This window comes from Orycteropus afer, unplaced genomic scaffold (genome assembly GCF_000298275.1).
Source record: "Orycteropus afer afer isolate SDZICR_OR568_19922 unplaced genomic scaffold, OryAfe1.0 scaffold00331, whole genome shotgun sequence".
Lineage (NCBI taxonomy): Eukaryota > Metazoa > Chordata > Mammalia > Tubulidentata > Orycteropodidae > Orycteropus > Orycteropus afer.
The window spans coordinates 1,901,388-1,915,717 of record NW_006921918.1 but is presented as its reverse complement, the minus strand read 5'-3'; positions in this window follow the sequence as shown (position 1 = coordinate 1,915,717).

Here is a 14,330-nt window from a genome sequence, read left to right as displayed (position 1 = left end):
TTATGGCTACAAAGAATTTCTCCAGATATTGCCAAATATCCTGTAAGGGGAAGAATCATAATCCCACTGAGAACTGGTTTTAGAAGATATGATGGAAATAATGTTTTTGGTTTTGGTTTGGTTTGCTTTGATTTGGTATTTTTGTTACTCTTTTTTTTTTTTTCCCCCTTGACCCTGTAACTTAGTATGGTATGTGAAGTCAAAGAAGACACTCATTTTTAAAATAAGAATAATAACAATGTGACATTTCATCTTTGTCTGCATTACCTAAGGACAGTAGAGATAATATATACAACACTCAGTATACCCATTAAAAAGAGTAACTATCATTATTGTTTATATTTTTTTAAAACAAGGAGAAAATACAACTGACCAGGTTTCAAGGTATTTAGTTATATATTTATAAGGCTTTCCTTTGACTATCTAGATCTTCTTAGACTGTGAATTCCTAGAGAGGAGAACTATGATAATTAAAATACTTTGCATAGAATTCTATGAGCATCTATGCACATGTACTTCTCCATAACATCAGATGATACTGATAGAAATGGCTTCAGTCAGCTTTTGATCTCATTCCAATAACATCTCTCACAATATGCATGGTACATTATTCTTTTTTATAAATATTTTTTCATACCGAAACAGAATTACCTAGATTCAAAACAAACTAGGATTCCCAAATCTCATGAACAAGATGTGATTAAGTACCCAATTTTACTTCTCTCTGTGTCTAACTTTGACTCAGGCTTAGAAATTATTATAATGTATGTTTATGAAGTTCTCTGCTCAGAACAATTAATTCTTTTGCTATATCTGAAGCTGATATAGGTAATGCACCCTGTGTAAAAAATTACTCTTGGATATCTAGATTTTGCTTATCAATTTTGAGAGTATCTGTAATGCATAGAGTTTGTAGTGAATGTCTGACTTTACATTGACAATACCAAAAACAACTACTGCAGTCTAGCATCTGCTATGGAAAGAACTCTAGTCTGTTTCCAAGGGGCTTATTATCAATCACCAAAATACATTTTTTTTTCCTATACCCTAATTCAGTGACTCCAATTGTTCTGCTTAAAGAATCTTGCTCAATTGGGATTACATTTTCATCTTATTTCTTTTTAGGTGGGAAATGATTGCACATTTGTTTGTTTATTCACCACTTGCAGAGTGCCTATGCAAGTGAGCTGCCTTGCTTGGCAACTATCTTTCAGAGTATACCAGTATTAATATTTTCTCTCCACAGATGAAGCTCAACAAGTGAGCATAGGAGAATCACAATATGCTTATATCTGGGCAGATGCTCTCATGGTCTTTCCAGTGCTTCACAAGTTTCCCCATAGTGACAAATGCATTCAGGAGAAATTTAAATGTAGATTCAATGATGAAACACAACACAGTTCAACATTCATTGATGAATTTTACACACTAATTCATATACTAGACTAGTTCCCAAAAGGGAAAAAGAAAATGGGCTTTTTTATTCAGAGGTAGTATTTCAGTGTCTGACAGAATCTACTGAAAGAAGAAAACAAATTTTTTTTCCAGTTTTCCTCTCTTATTTCAACAAATAAATTTAGGATTTGACATTTATGTATTTCTACAAAAAAATTCTACCCTAGTTAACTTTTGAGTGATTCAAAGGAGATTTATAGGCAACCGGTAACATTTCTAAGGTATATCACACTTAAAAAAAAAGAAAAAAAAAAAGTTTAAATCAATATTTTAGAAAAATACAACCTATAATAATATAAATTTGTGATAGTTCCTGTTTGTTTATTCAGCTTGAGTTTTGTATCTTGCTTTCATTTTTTGGTTGTTTTCTGATTTTTTTTTTTTTTTTTTTGGTCTAGCTGAGTGGGAGACAGCAACCATTTCCACACAACCCAACCATAACTGCACCTTCTGCAGTCCCACTGAGTGAGTGCTATCTCTTGCTTTTGTACCACCTGACCAATGATAGACAGCAGCCAACACCACTTCAACTCACCTTCAACAGCTCTTTACAAATAGCTAACTGTGATCTGTGAACACGATTTCATTCTCTATCAAACCCACTAGGAGACAGGTGGTGAGCACCTAAGTGCTAACAACTAATGAATAGTGGAGCACAGTACCTTGCTCACACAGATATATCAAATAAATAAATAAATAAATAAAGGGGGAAAAAATCTTGTGTGAATCACACCAAAAGACAACCACAAATTAAACATAAATACAACCACATTACAATGTGTCAGAGACAACAGACCATCACAGTCCACATAAAAAAGCAAGATAAAGTAGTACAAACAAAGGAACAGAAAATAAACACAGAATATATTCCTGATGAAGAAGCAGCATTGGAATTCCCTAATAAAGAATTCAAAAGAGTTTTATTTGGGTACTTTTAATGGATTGAGAGACAGATCAAGGAAAACACTGACACGATCCAAGAAAACACTGAGAAAATTAAGGAAAACACAGACAAAACTCTAGATTAGTTTAGAAAAACAATACAAAAAGAAACTGACAAAGTAAACAAAAAATTAGAAATGATACTAAAACAACCAATCAAAATCCAGAATATTAATACTAAAATATCAGAAGTAGGTAACACATTGAATAGGCAAAGGAGTAGAACCAACTCAATGGAAGACAGAACTAATGAGATTGAAGGCAAATAACTCAATACTACTGTGTTAAGGGACAAATCAGACAAAAGTTCAAAACATAATGAAGAAAGCCTAAGATTTCTGTGGGATATTATCCAGAGGAATAACCTACATGTAATCAGAATTTCAGAACAGGAAGAGACAGATAAAACCATAGAGAAAATTGTCAAAGATTTGTTGGAAGAGAATTTCCCTAATATGATGAAAAACAAAAATATATCTGTTCAAGGAGTTCCACAAACCCCAAAAAAGATAGACCCCCCAAAAGAAAATCATCAAGACATATCATCATCAAAATCACCAAATACACAGGCAAAGAAAGAATCCTTCAGGCAGCATGGGAAAAAATGAAAAATTACCTACAAATGGTAGTCAGTAAGACTAAGCTCTGATTTCTTGACAGAAACCATGAAAATGAGAAGACAATGGGATGATATATATAAAACATATATATATGAAACAAAACAACAAAAAAATTCCAAACAAGAATTATATACCTAGCAAAATTGTCCCTCAAATGGTGAAATTAGGAAATTTCCAGATAAGAAGAAATTAAAGGAGTTTGATAAAACCAGACCAACAATATGAAATACTTTAAAGGGAATCCTTTGGACAGAGAATCAACAATAGCAAACAACAACTGATGATTACATGCATCATGGCTTAACCCAGAAACCAACCAAGTTATAGATGTATCCAAAATAAAATAACCTTGCGAGACTATAAACTGGGAACCAAAGGCATCAGTTGGTAAATGAGAACAACTACAAGCCAAAACAAGGGAATCAATATTGTAGTTTAGAATTTCTAGTTGGTGTGGAAGTCAAAAAAATTGTAAGATAGAATAGACAGTTTTAAGCTTGGGGAAAAAAGCATAAATCAAAGGGTAAATCCAAAGAAAAATAATACTTCTGCATCAAAATAAATAAGAGGACAAACCAAGTATTTAGAAAATATTACAATAATAGCAATGAAGGAGATAACATGGTTCATAAACAAAATGAGCTCAGCACTGAAAATTATATGGAACAAAGAAATCAGCAACAGCACACAAACACACACACAAACCCACATAACAAAATTATATCAATAAATTCCTACTTGTCGATAATTACACAGAATGTAAATGGATTAAATGCACCACTCATGAGACAGAGTTTTAGAGTAGATAAGAAAAAAATGATCCATCAATATGCTGTCTACAAGAGACTTGCCTGAGACACAAAGACAAAAATAGACTAAAAATCAAAGCTTGGAAAAAAGATATATCAAGATATATCAAGAAATGGCAACCAAAAAAGAGTAGGATTGGCAATATTAATTTCTGATAAAATAGTCTTTAAGGCAAAAATTACCATAAGAGGTAAAGAAGGACATTATACAAGGACTAAAGGATAAGTTTACCAAAAGGACATAACCGTAATAAATATCTATTCACCCAAAGAAAGAACCCCAAAATACATAAAGCAGACTTTAACATAATTGAAAAGATAAATAGAAGAATCCACAGTAATAATGGGAGACTTTAATACACCATTTTCAATAAAAGATAAAACAGTTGGGAAAAAACTCAACAAAGATGCACAAGAACTAAACAATGCAATCAACCAACTTGACCTTATAGAAATCTACAGAGCACTTCACCCAACAACAGCAAAATATACATTATTTTCTAAAAGAAACTCAACAAAGATGCACAAGAACTAAACAATGCAATCAACCAACTTGACCTTATAGAAATCTACAGAGCACTTCACCCAACAACAGCAAATTATACATTATTTTCTTGCACACCTGGAATATTCTCCAGGATACACCATATGTTAGGCTACAAAACAAGCCTCAATAAATTTAAAAACATTGAAATACTGCAAAGCATCTTGTCAGATCACAATGATATAAAATTAGAAATCAACACTAGGAAACCAATGGAAGAGAAAATGCATGGAAACTGAATAATACTCTCCTCAAAAATGACTGAGTGATAGAAGAAATAAAAAAAAATTGAAAAGTTCCTTGAATCAAATGAGAATGAAAACACAACATACCAAAGTATTTGGGATACAGAAAAAACAGTGACCAGAAGCCAATTTTTAGCAATAAATGCACACATCAAAAAAGAACAGCCAAAATCCACACCTTAACCCAACATCTCCAACAATTAGAAAAAGAGAATCAAAAAAGCTTACAATCACCATAACAAAATAAGTGATAAAAATTAGAGCAGAAATAAATGAAACAGGAAGATAATAGAAAAAAAAATCAACAAGACGAGAAGTTGGTTCTTTGAAAAGATTAATAAAATTGACAAACCACTGGCAAATTTACCAAAGAAAAAGGAGGAGAAGATGCAAATAACACAAATAAGGAATGAAAAGGGGAGATCACAACAGAACCAAAAGAAATAAAATGAATAATACCTGGATCTTCTGAAGAACTATACTGCAACAAATTTGAAAACATAGAAGAAATAGATTTCTAGAAACACACTACTTACCTAAACTAACACAGACTGAAGTAGAAAATTTGAACACACCTGTAAAAAAAAGAATTTGAATAGGCAAAAAAAAAAAAAGAACAACAACAAAAAAAACCTGGTCCAGATGGTTTCACTGGAGAATTCTACTAATTAATCAGAGAAGAGTTGACATCAATCTGACAAAGATTATTCCAGAACACAGAAAGGATGGGATCCTCCCAAATTCATTTTATGAAGCAACCATAGCCTTGATACCAAAAATAGGTAAAGATACCACTAGAAAGGAAAACTACAGACCAATATCCCTCATGAATATGGATGCAAAAATCCTCAGTGAAATTCTGGCCATTAGATTCCAACAACATATTAAAAAGGTAATACATCATGGCCAGGTGGGATTCATGCCAGGTATGCAAGGATGGTTCAACATCAGGAAAACAATCAACATAATCCATCAAATTACTAAAATAAAAGAAAAGAATCATATGATCATATCAATAGGTGCAGAAAAGACATTTGATAAAATCCAACACCCATTTCTGATAAAATTGATGAGAAAAGTAAGAATAGAAGGGAAATTCCTGAACATAATAAAGGTGATACATACAGAACAAATAGTCAACATTATTCTCAATGGAGAGAGACTGAAACCACTCCCCTTGTGAACAGGAAATATCCTAAAGGAGTGTGAGGCTGGATATAGAGAGATATATGCACATCCATGTTCATCGCAGCACTATTCACAATAGTAAAGAGATGGAAACACATAAATGAGCATCAAGCAAGGAATGGATAAACAAACTGTAGTACATACACACAACAGAATTCTATGTAACCCTAAAGAATAATGTGGAATTTTCAAAACACCATATAACGAGAATGAATTTGGAAGGCATTATGCTGAGTGGAATAAGTCAATCATGGAGAAAAAAAATATTGTATTAGTCCAATATTGCAAAACGTCAAGGAAATGTCTACGTATGGAAGGATGGTTACCAAGGATGATAAAGGATAGGAGGGAAAGCTCCTAGATAGGTTGGGGGAAAAAAAAAATTATATATATATATATATATATATATATATATATGCCTGTATTGTTGTTGTTGTTGTTCTGTGCCATCAAGTCATAGAGTTGGCCCTGACCCACAGCGACCCCTCCTTGGGTTGCCAAGGCAATATCACTACAGAAGTAGATTGCCCAATCTTCCTTCTGAGGAGTGGCTGGTGTGTTTGAACCGCCAGCCTTCTGGTGAGCAGTCAAGTGCCTTAGGCATTATGCTACCAGAGCTGCTATATATCTGTATATATATATCTGTATATAGGAGCTCTGGTAGCATAGTGCCTAAGGCACTTGACTGCTCACCAGAAGGCTGGCGGCTCAAACCCACCAGCCACTCCTCGGAAGGAAGGTTGGGCAATCCTACTTCCGTAGTGATACTGCCTTGAAAACCCAAGGAGGGGTCGCTATGAGTCGGCACTCGATGGCACATAAGAACAAGATATATATATATATATATATATATATATATATACAAAATCTGGAAACCAAAGATAATTAGTGGTTGACAAGAGTAGGAGGGAGGGGGAAAAGGGAAGCTTTTGTTTGGTGAGCAATGAGTTTATGCTAATGGTAATGGAATATTTTGGAAAAGAATAACAACAATGGTGGCACCAATGACCTTGAGCTATAAATGGAGAAATTGTGATGTTGGTAAAAGTGATCTTGTGTATGTTTTCACCACAATAAAAGTAAATAAATAAATAAATAAATAATGGTGATTTGTTACCCGAAATACAAATCTAACTTGAAATTCTGTTTTTTCTTTTTATTTGCTTAATTTGGCAACCCTCCTCAATGAAGGCAAATTACACACACACACACACACACACACATACGTCTATTTTGCTAACTTACAGTTCCAGTGTCACTGTATTTAAACATTGGACTTGCTCTCTTTTTTCTTCACCTTCATAATATAAAATATTTAGGACAAATAAAAGGAGATGCTTCACTCAGCAGGCAGTAACCTTGTGAAATTCACTGTCACCGTAGGTCACTGGGCTGGATAATTTTATGACCAATAATAGCATTTGTCTGAACGCATGCTGAGAAAAGGTAATCAAGTCTCACACTTTGGGGAATAAGTTGCTCATTGCAAAAATTGGGCGGGAATGACTTCCTGCACAATTGGCTTGGGGTATTATGAGGGTTACGGTCACAGTCAGAGAGGATGCCCGCCTCCATGGATCAGTATGGAGACTAACAGATCAATGTCTGTAGTCTTGAAAGTGGATGCAAAAGTCACTTGTAATAAATGAGGATGGTAATGATAAAAATAAGGATGCACAGGCTTATTTAAATATTATTTATTTATGGTGGAAATGGTTAATTTGAGGCTATCTTACACGATTTCGCCTAAATAAATATATTAACTATGGAGTCCATTTTTTCTCTTTTGGGCAAGGATTATAGAGGGCTGAAAGAACTGAGAACTATTTATCAGCCCCAGAGATAGAGATGCTTTCCTTTCTTGAACAAGACTTCTGCCACTTTTTTTTTTTTAAATCTCCCTATGTCCACAAGATATCAAGGTGGGAAGATATTATAATGCAATGTGAAGTCTTTTAAAGAAGGTGAGTTTACAAGGCAAAATTGTGGAAAAAAGAAAATATCTTATATTTCCAGCTATGAGCACCTCCTTTTTCTCTCTTTATGAATCTAGACTCACCAGGCTGTTTTCATTTGCTTTGCCAGAAGGAAAATGATATGATAAACAAATTCATCCTAAAGTGAAATTAATTCTATTGGGAGGAGTCCTACAGGGGAAGTCCTGTGTAGGGGAGGAGGCTAGCCAATGATTTATTAAACTAATTCAATGTCTAATAAAAAAATATCAGGGACTTGGGGAAAATTTCTTAGTGTCCTTCAAATATATGTACAATATAGTCTATTTAATAATTTCTTAACAGTAAGACTATCAATACATTTTGAGCCCTTCAACTGTTAGTATTCAGAGTTTGAACATGTTGTTTGAGTCTGGAAAGTCATATAAGTTAAAGGGGAAGAAGACAGAGAAATGGTGGTGAGAGGTTCTATTTTTTTCTTTGATTCTGGGAAGTCATTGCTAAGCCAACTGAAGCAAAAACAAATAGTTGACTTTTAATTTTGAGGGTAACATTTCTTTTCTACCTCCCTTTTCTGAGCTTCTTCTCCTTTTCCTGGGTCTTTCCAAGAACATGGTGCTTTAAGGTCAGATCTAGCTGTCTAGGAATCCATCTGTCTCTTCCCACGCCAGCTCACTTTACCTATGGATGTGCTCAGAGTAGGGGTACTCATAGGAGACTGAAAGAGTGACAAAGCCAGACTGCTTGTTTCAAAATTTACCTCTAGAATGTTATGTAAATATATACAAACTCATTGCCAACGATTTGGTTCTAACTCATAGCCACCCTATAGTGACCCTATAGGATAGAGTAAAACTGCCTCACAGAGTTTTCAAGGCTGTAATCATTGAGGAAGCAGAATGCCACATCTTTCTTCTATGGAATGGCTGGTGGGGGAGAACTGCTGAAATCTCAAGTAGCAGCTGAGCACTTAACCAATGCAGCACCAGGGATCCTTCTGTATGTACACATTATTAAAAATATGAATGCCTTTATTATCTTTTATCTGGAAAGCCCCAAGAATGATCTTTACCATTATAGTATGCTATTTTATTTTACTAACACATATTTAACAATTAATATGCACCACATGTTTGTCTCATGTATTGTGGGCATGTTATTAGGAGGGATCTTTTCCTGGAGAAGGACATCATTCTTAAAGGAATAGAGGGTCAGTGAAAAAGAGGAAGACCTCAACAAGATGCATTGACACAGTGGTTGCAACAATGGGTTTAAACAACAATTGTGAGAATGTCACAGGAACACACTGTTTCATTCCGTTGCTTTAAGTTGGAACCAACTCAGTGACTTAACAACATACATTATCCCAAGTACATTTACTTATATTAGTGAAATAAATACCTAAAGAAGTTCAGTTAGAAAGATAATATTGTTATCATCAATGTTTTCTTTAAAACTATATTTCAGAGATTATAAGTAACCAATTAACAAGAAAAAGTACTTACTAAACAAGTAAATACTACTTTAGAAAGCAGTACACCCAGGATTCAAAATCAAAGTTCTTGTTTTAGGTGCCATCGAGTCAGCTCCGACTCAAAGTGACCCTATGTACAACAGAATGAAATACTGCCTGGTCCTGTGCCAGCCTCACAATTGTTGCTATACCTGAGCCCATCATTGTAACCACCATGTTAATCCATCTCATTGAGGGCTTTCCCCTTTTTCATTGACCCTCCACTTTACCAAACATGATATCCTTCTCCAGGGAATGGTCCCTTCGGACAACATGACCAAAGTAGGGCAAGAGAAATCTGGCCATTCTTGCCCCCAAAGAGCATTCCGGCTGCACTTTTTTCAGGACAGATTCGTTAGTTCTTCTGGAAGTCCACAGTACTTTCAATATGCTTTACCAGTGGTGCAACTCAAAAGCAGCAACTATTTGGTTTTCCTTATTCAGGGCTCACATGTATATGAGGTGATTGAAAATATCACGGCTTGGGTTAGGTGCACCTTGATCTTCACCTTCAAAGATAACTTTGTTCCTCAGGATTTTAAAGAGGTCTTTTGCAGCAGCTTTGCCCAGTGCGATATATTGCCTGATGTCTTGACTGCTCCTTCCTTTGATGTTGATTGTGGAACCAACTAATATGAAATCTCTGACAACTTCAATCATTTTTCCATTTATTATGATGTTGCTTATTGGTCCAGTTGTGAGGATTTTCATTTTCTTTATCCTAATCTATATTGTGAACTATAGTTTTTAATCTTCATCAGTAAGTGCTTCAAGTCAACCTCACTTTCAGCAAGCAAAGTTGTGTTATCTGCATATCACAAGTTGTTTATGAGTCTTCCTCCAAACCTGATGCAATGTTAGTCTTCATATAGTGCAGCTTCTCGGATTAATAATTTTGATGAAAATCAAAGTAGTGTGATTTCAAAACTAATTCTTATGTTCTTTCTCTTTCTCAACTAATTTTTATATACTCCCACCTCTAGACCCCAACACTTATCATGCTGCTGTTGAATCTCTCAAGCTTGTATCCCATTTTTCTCTCTCCACAAAGCTATTGCCTTGGTTCATCTGCATTATTGTAACAACCTCCTTATTCTTTTAGATTCTCTTCCTTTAGGTCAACATCTATGATGTCATAGAATTAGAATATTTCTAAAAGTTAATCATATCATACCTGTAATTAAAATCCTGCCATCAGTCCCCATCTCCTTAGAGTATTAACAAATTTTCCCCACTCCCATATTTTAAAGAAAAGAAGACAGATCTTGGTGCTTTCCTCTAAAATTCTTACCCTTACTTAGCATTGCCAAAAACTCTTTAATACATATAGAGCCTTATCCTATCCCTCCAAGCACAGTTTGCCCTTTCTGTCCATCTCTAAATGCTTTAGAGATCTGTGATCATCTGTCTGTACCACAGAATTATAGAACTGATTTTTTTTTTCCCCTAGTTCATGTAACAGTTGGTATGCATTAAGCCACATACCAAGCCAGTTGTCTTCAAGTTGATTCCAACTCATGGTGACCTCATGTGTTACACACTAGAGCTGCTTCATAAGGTTTTCTAGGCTGTAATCTTTTCCAGAAGCCAGGTCTTTCTTCTGCAGACCCCCTGGGCCACTGGGTGTATTCAAATGGCTATCCTTCAGAGTTGTAGGTGAATACAAAACATTTGCACTATCTAGGAACCTGAGACACACTAAAAAACACTCACTGCCGTTGAGTCAATCCTGACTCATAACGACCCCTTCTTGGGTTTCTGAGGAAGTATCTCTACGGAAGTAGATTGCCCAGTCTTCCTTCTGAGGAGTAGTTGGTGGGTTTGAACAGCCAGCCTTCTGGTTGGCAGTCGAGAGCCTTAGACACTGTGCCACTGAAGCTTCTTGATACACACTGGGAATCCAATAAATAATTATTAGGCAATTATTTAAATATTTGAATGTGCCATTTTTAATTTGCAATATTTAAGTAAAAATTATCTTCAAATATGTTTTCCCATGCATTTTAATAAAGACTTATGACTAAATTAATAAGCATATTTTTTGCTACTAATTAACACTTACTGTTGAATTATAATTATATCATAACAAAGATATTCAAATTGCAAGCCGATTCTCAGTCAATTACTGAGTTAAAAAAAAAAAAAAAAAGAAGATGATAATAATTGGTAAATTAAATAGGGGAGTCCCTGGATGACCCAAATGTAGTGCCTAAGGCATTTGACTGCTAACCAGAAACCTGGTGATTCAAACCCACCAACCACTCCTCAGAAGGAAAGTTAGGCAATCTACTTCCATAGTGATTGTTGTTGTTGTTGTTATGTGCCGTCGAGTCGGCCCCGACTCATAGCGACCCCTCCTTGGGTTTCCAAGGCAGTATCACTATGGAAGTAGGATTGCCCAACCTTCCTTCCGAGGAGTGGCTGGTGGGTTTGAACCGCCAGCCTTCTGGTTAGCAGTCAAGTGCTTTAGCCACTATGCTACCAGAGCTCCTTCCATAGTGATACTTCTGGGAAGTCCAAGGAGGAGTCACTATGAGTCGGATCTGACTCAACGGCAGTGAGTTTAGTTTGGTTTGGTTTTGGATGACCCAAAAGGTTAAGCACTTGGCTACCGGTCAAAAGTTTGGCAGTCTGAACCCACCAAGAGACACCTTGGAAGGCAGAACTAGCAAACTGTTTCCAAAAGGTTACAGCCTTAAAAACTAGATGGAGCAATTCTACTCTGGACACATGTGGATACCATGAATCAAAATTGACTCAACCGAGGCTAGTGTTGACAACCACAGGTTTAATATATACATTTTTCAACCTCCCATTAAAAAAAAAAAAAAAAAAAAACCTTGGGAAAAAAGAAAAAGCATGCATTTGAATGAATAAATACAATGATTGATTCCAGATACAATTAAGCAATTATCCACTGACTCCATAAAAATGATGCAATTAGTAATATTCTTTTGTTCTGAAATAAGTGTAGTTATTTTCATCTTGTCTATTTTTACATACTGGAAATAAATAAAATGCAGTTATTATTTATAATTAAAATCAGAGATAAAATAAACAGAAAAAGAGTAAAATGTAAAGGAGTAAATCACTTTCTTGCTATTTTTAGGCTGAAACTTCACCCTTAAATACATTGGCATATTTGATATAATCAAAGAAATTAAGGCTACAGTTAAATGTTTCAAGTTCAACATTGTTTGTTGTTGAGATTAAAAAAATATTTAGATTAAAAAAGAAAAATTCACTCATATGTTTTTGAGGTATAGCAACAAACAGTGAGATGTTTAAATATAAATTGATAAGGCAGTACTTTCAGTAAATATGACTAAGTTGACTTTATTTTTGTTTCACTGTTGCACCTATAATGGCTTATTTTGATATTTCTATAGAATATCTCAGTTTACTCTTTCTTTATGCCATAGAATCAATCACCTGTCTACATTTCATTTGCCCATAATTTGAATCTGAACAAGTTTTATACTGAAGTATTGCTATGCAATTTAACCATCGCTTTCATATGATATGGTTGCTCCTTCCATTTCATCTTTCAGGGAAATCATTTTGGAATAAATCAGATGAAATCATGCAGACTAATAAAATGCTTATATTAATTAATTTTTGGTTTTAGAAAATAAATATTTACTTCAATATCTCTGTTTTGAAAACTGAAAGAAAAAACTTTTTATTATTATCAATTTAAAGAAATGGGTTCTTCTTTCTTTTTATTTCCTTCAACTCTTTATTGTAATTTGAATGAAAGTTTACAGAGCAAGTTGGCTTTCCATTCAGCAGTTCATACACATTTCATGTTGTGACTTTGATTACACTCTCCACAGCCCTTTTCCTGCTTGCTCCCTGTGGTTACCATTTCCATTTGTCCTTCTTTCCTATCCATTGGCTGATAGATTTGAACACCAGCCTTCTGGTTAGCAGTCAAGTGTCTTAGGCACTATGCCACCAGAACTCCATTCTGAGCTGTATCCCTGGACAATTGCTGCCCTTTTGGTCTCTTTTGGTTGGTTATTCTAAAGAATGCTGTGTACCTCCCTTGGTGACATTTTTCACCTCTTAGGCTTGTCTATTGTTAGCTGAAAGTTGAGCCATGCCATGAGAGTGAGTTCAATTCCAGGCTTGAAGTGTGGCTCAGGACTCCTTTTTAAATGTGTATTTTTGTATAAAAGTTGCTTCATTTACATAGAGTTAATGTCTGGATGGGAGCTCTGGTAGCATAGTGTCTAAGGCACTTGACTGCTAACCAGAAGGCTGGCGATTCAAATCCACCAGTCACTCAGAAGGAAGGATGGGCAATCTACTTCCGTAGTGATACTGCCTTGGAAACCCAAGGAAGAGTCACTATGAGTTGGGTCTGACTTGAGAGCACATAACAACAACAACAACAACAATGCATGGACACCACAATATATTTAAGTACATATCAGATTATGCCAAATAATTTCAATTTCAAAACCTTTTCATGTTTTACCTTTTCTTCTTTCATTCTCCCTAGGTTATAGTAAGCAAAATCATTTCTATCACCTTGCTGAAAAATTAGAGGCAACTTGAGTTTGGGCTCCAAAGCCTGTATAATTGTCCACTGAAGTAAATAAGCCTAATTTTAAAAGCATATATTGTGGTCATTAAAGTGCTCCATATGTAGCTCTATTATAAAATAGCTACAGAGAGTAGATTTTTTTTAGTATCTACAAGTACTTCATTTTACAGATATTTCCTAACCAATACACAAACATACTTCAACCTTATGGCTGGTAACACTATCCTACCATCTGTGTGTTTTTATTTTAGGCAGAACATACTATGAAAATGTAGTAAAAATATACAACAGAAAAGAAAATTGAAGTCAGCTTTAAGTAGACTACTTTAGCTAGAAAAATAAAGATTGCCATAAATTGTCATCTGTGATCTTCTTTAATAATATTATTTTTTGGAAGAACCAGATGGGTAATTGCTATTAAGAATGAACAGTTAGAGTAAAAATGAATTAAGATGATTAAAATTTTCATCTATTTAGGAAAGAGTTATATTTTTTTTAAGATATGCC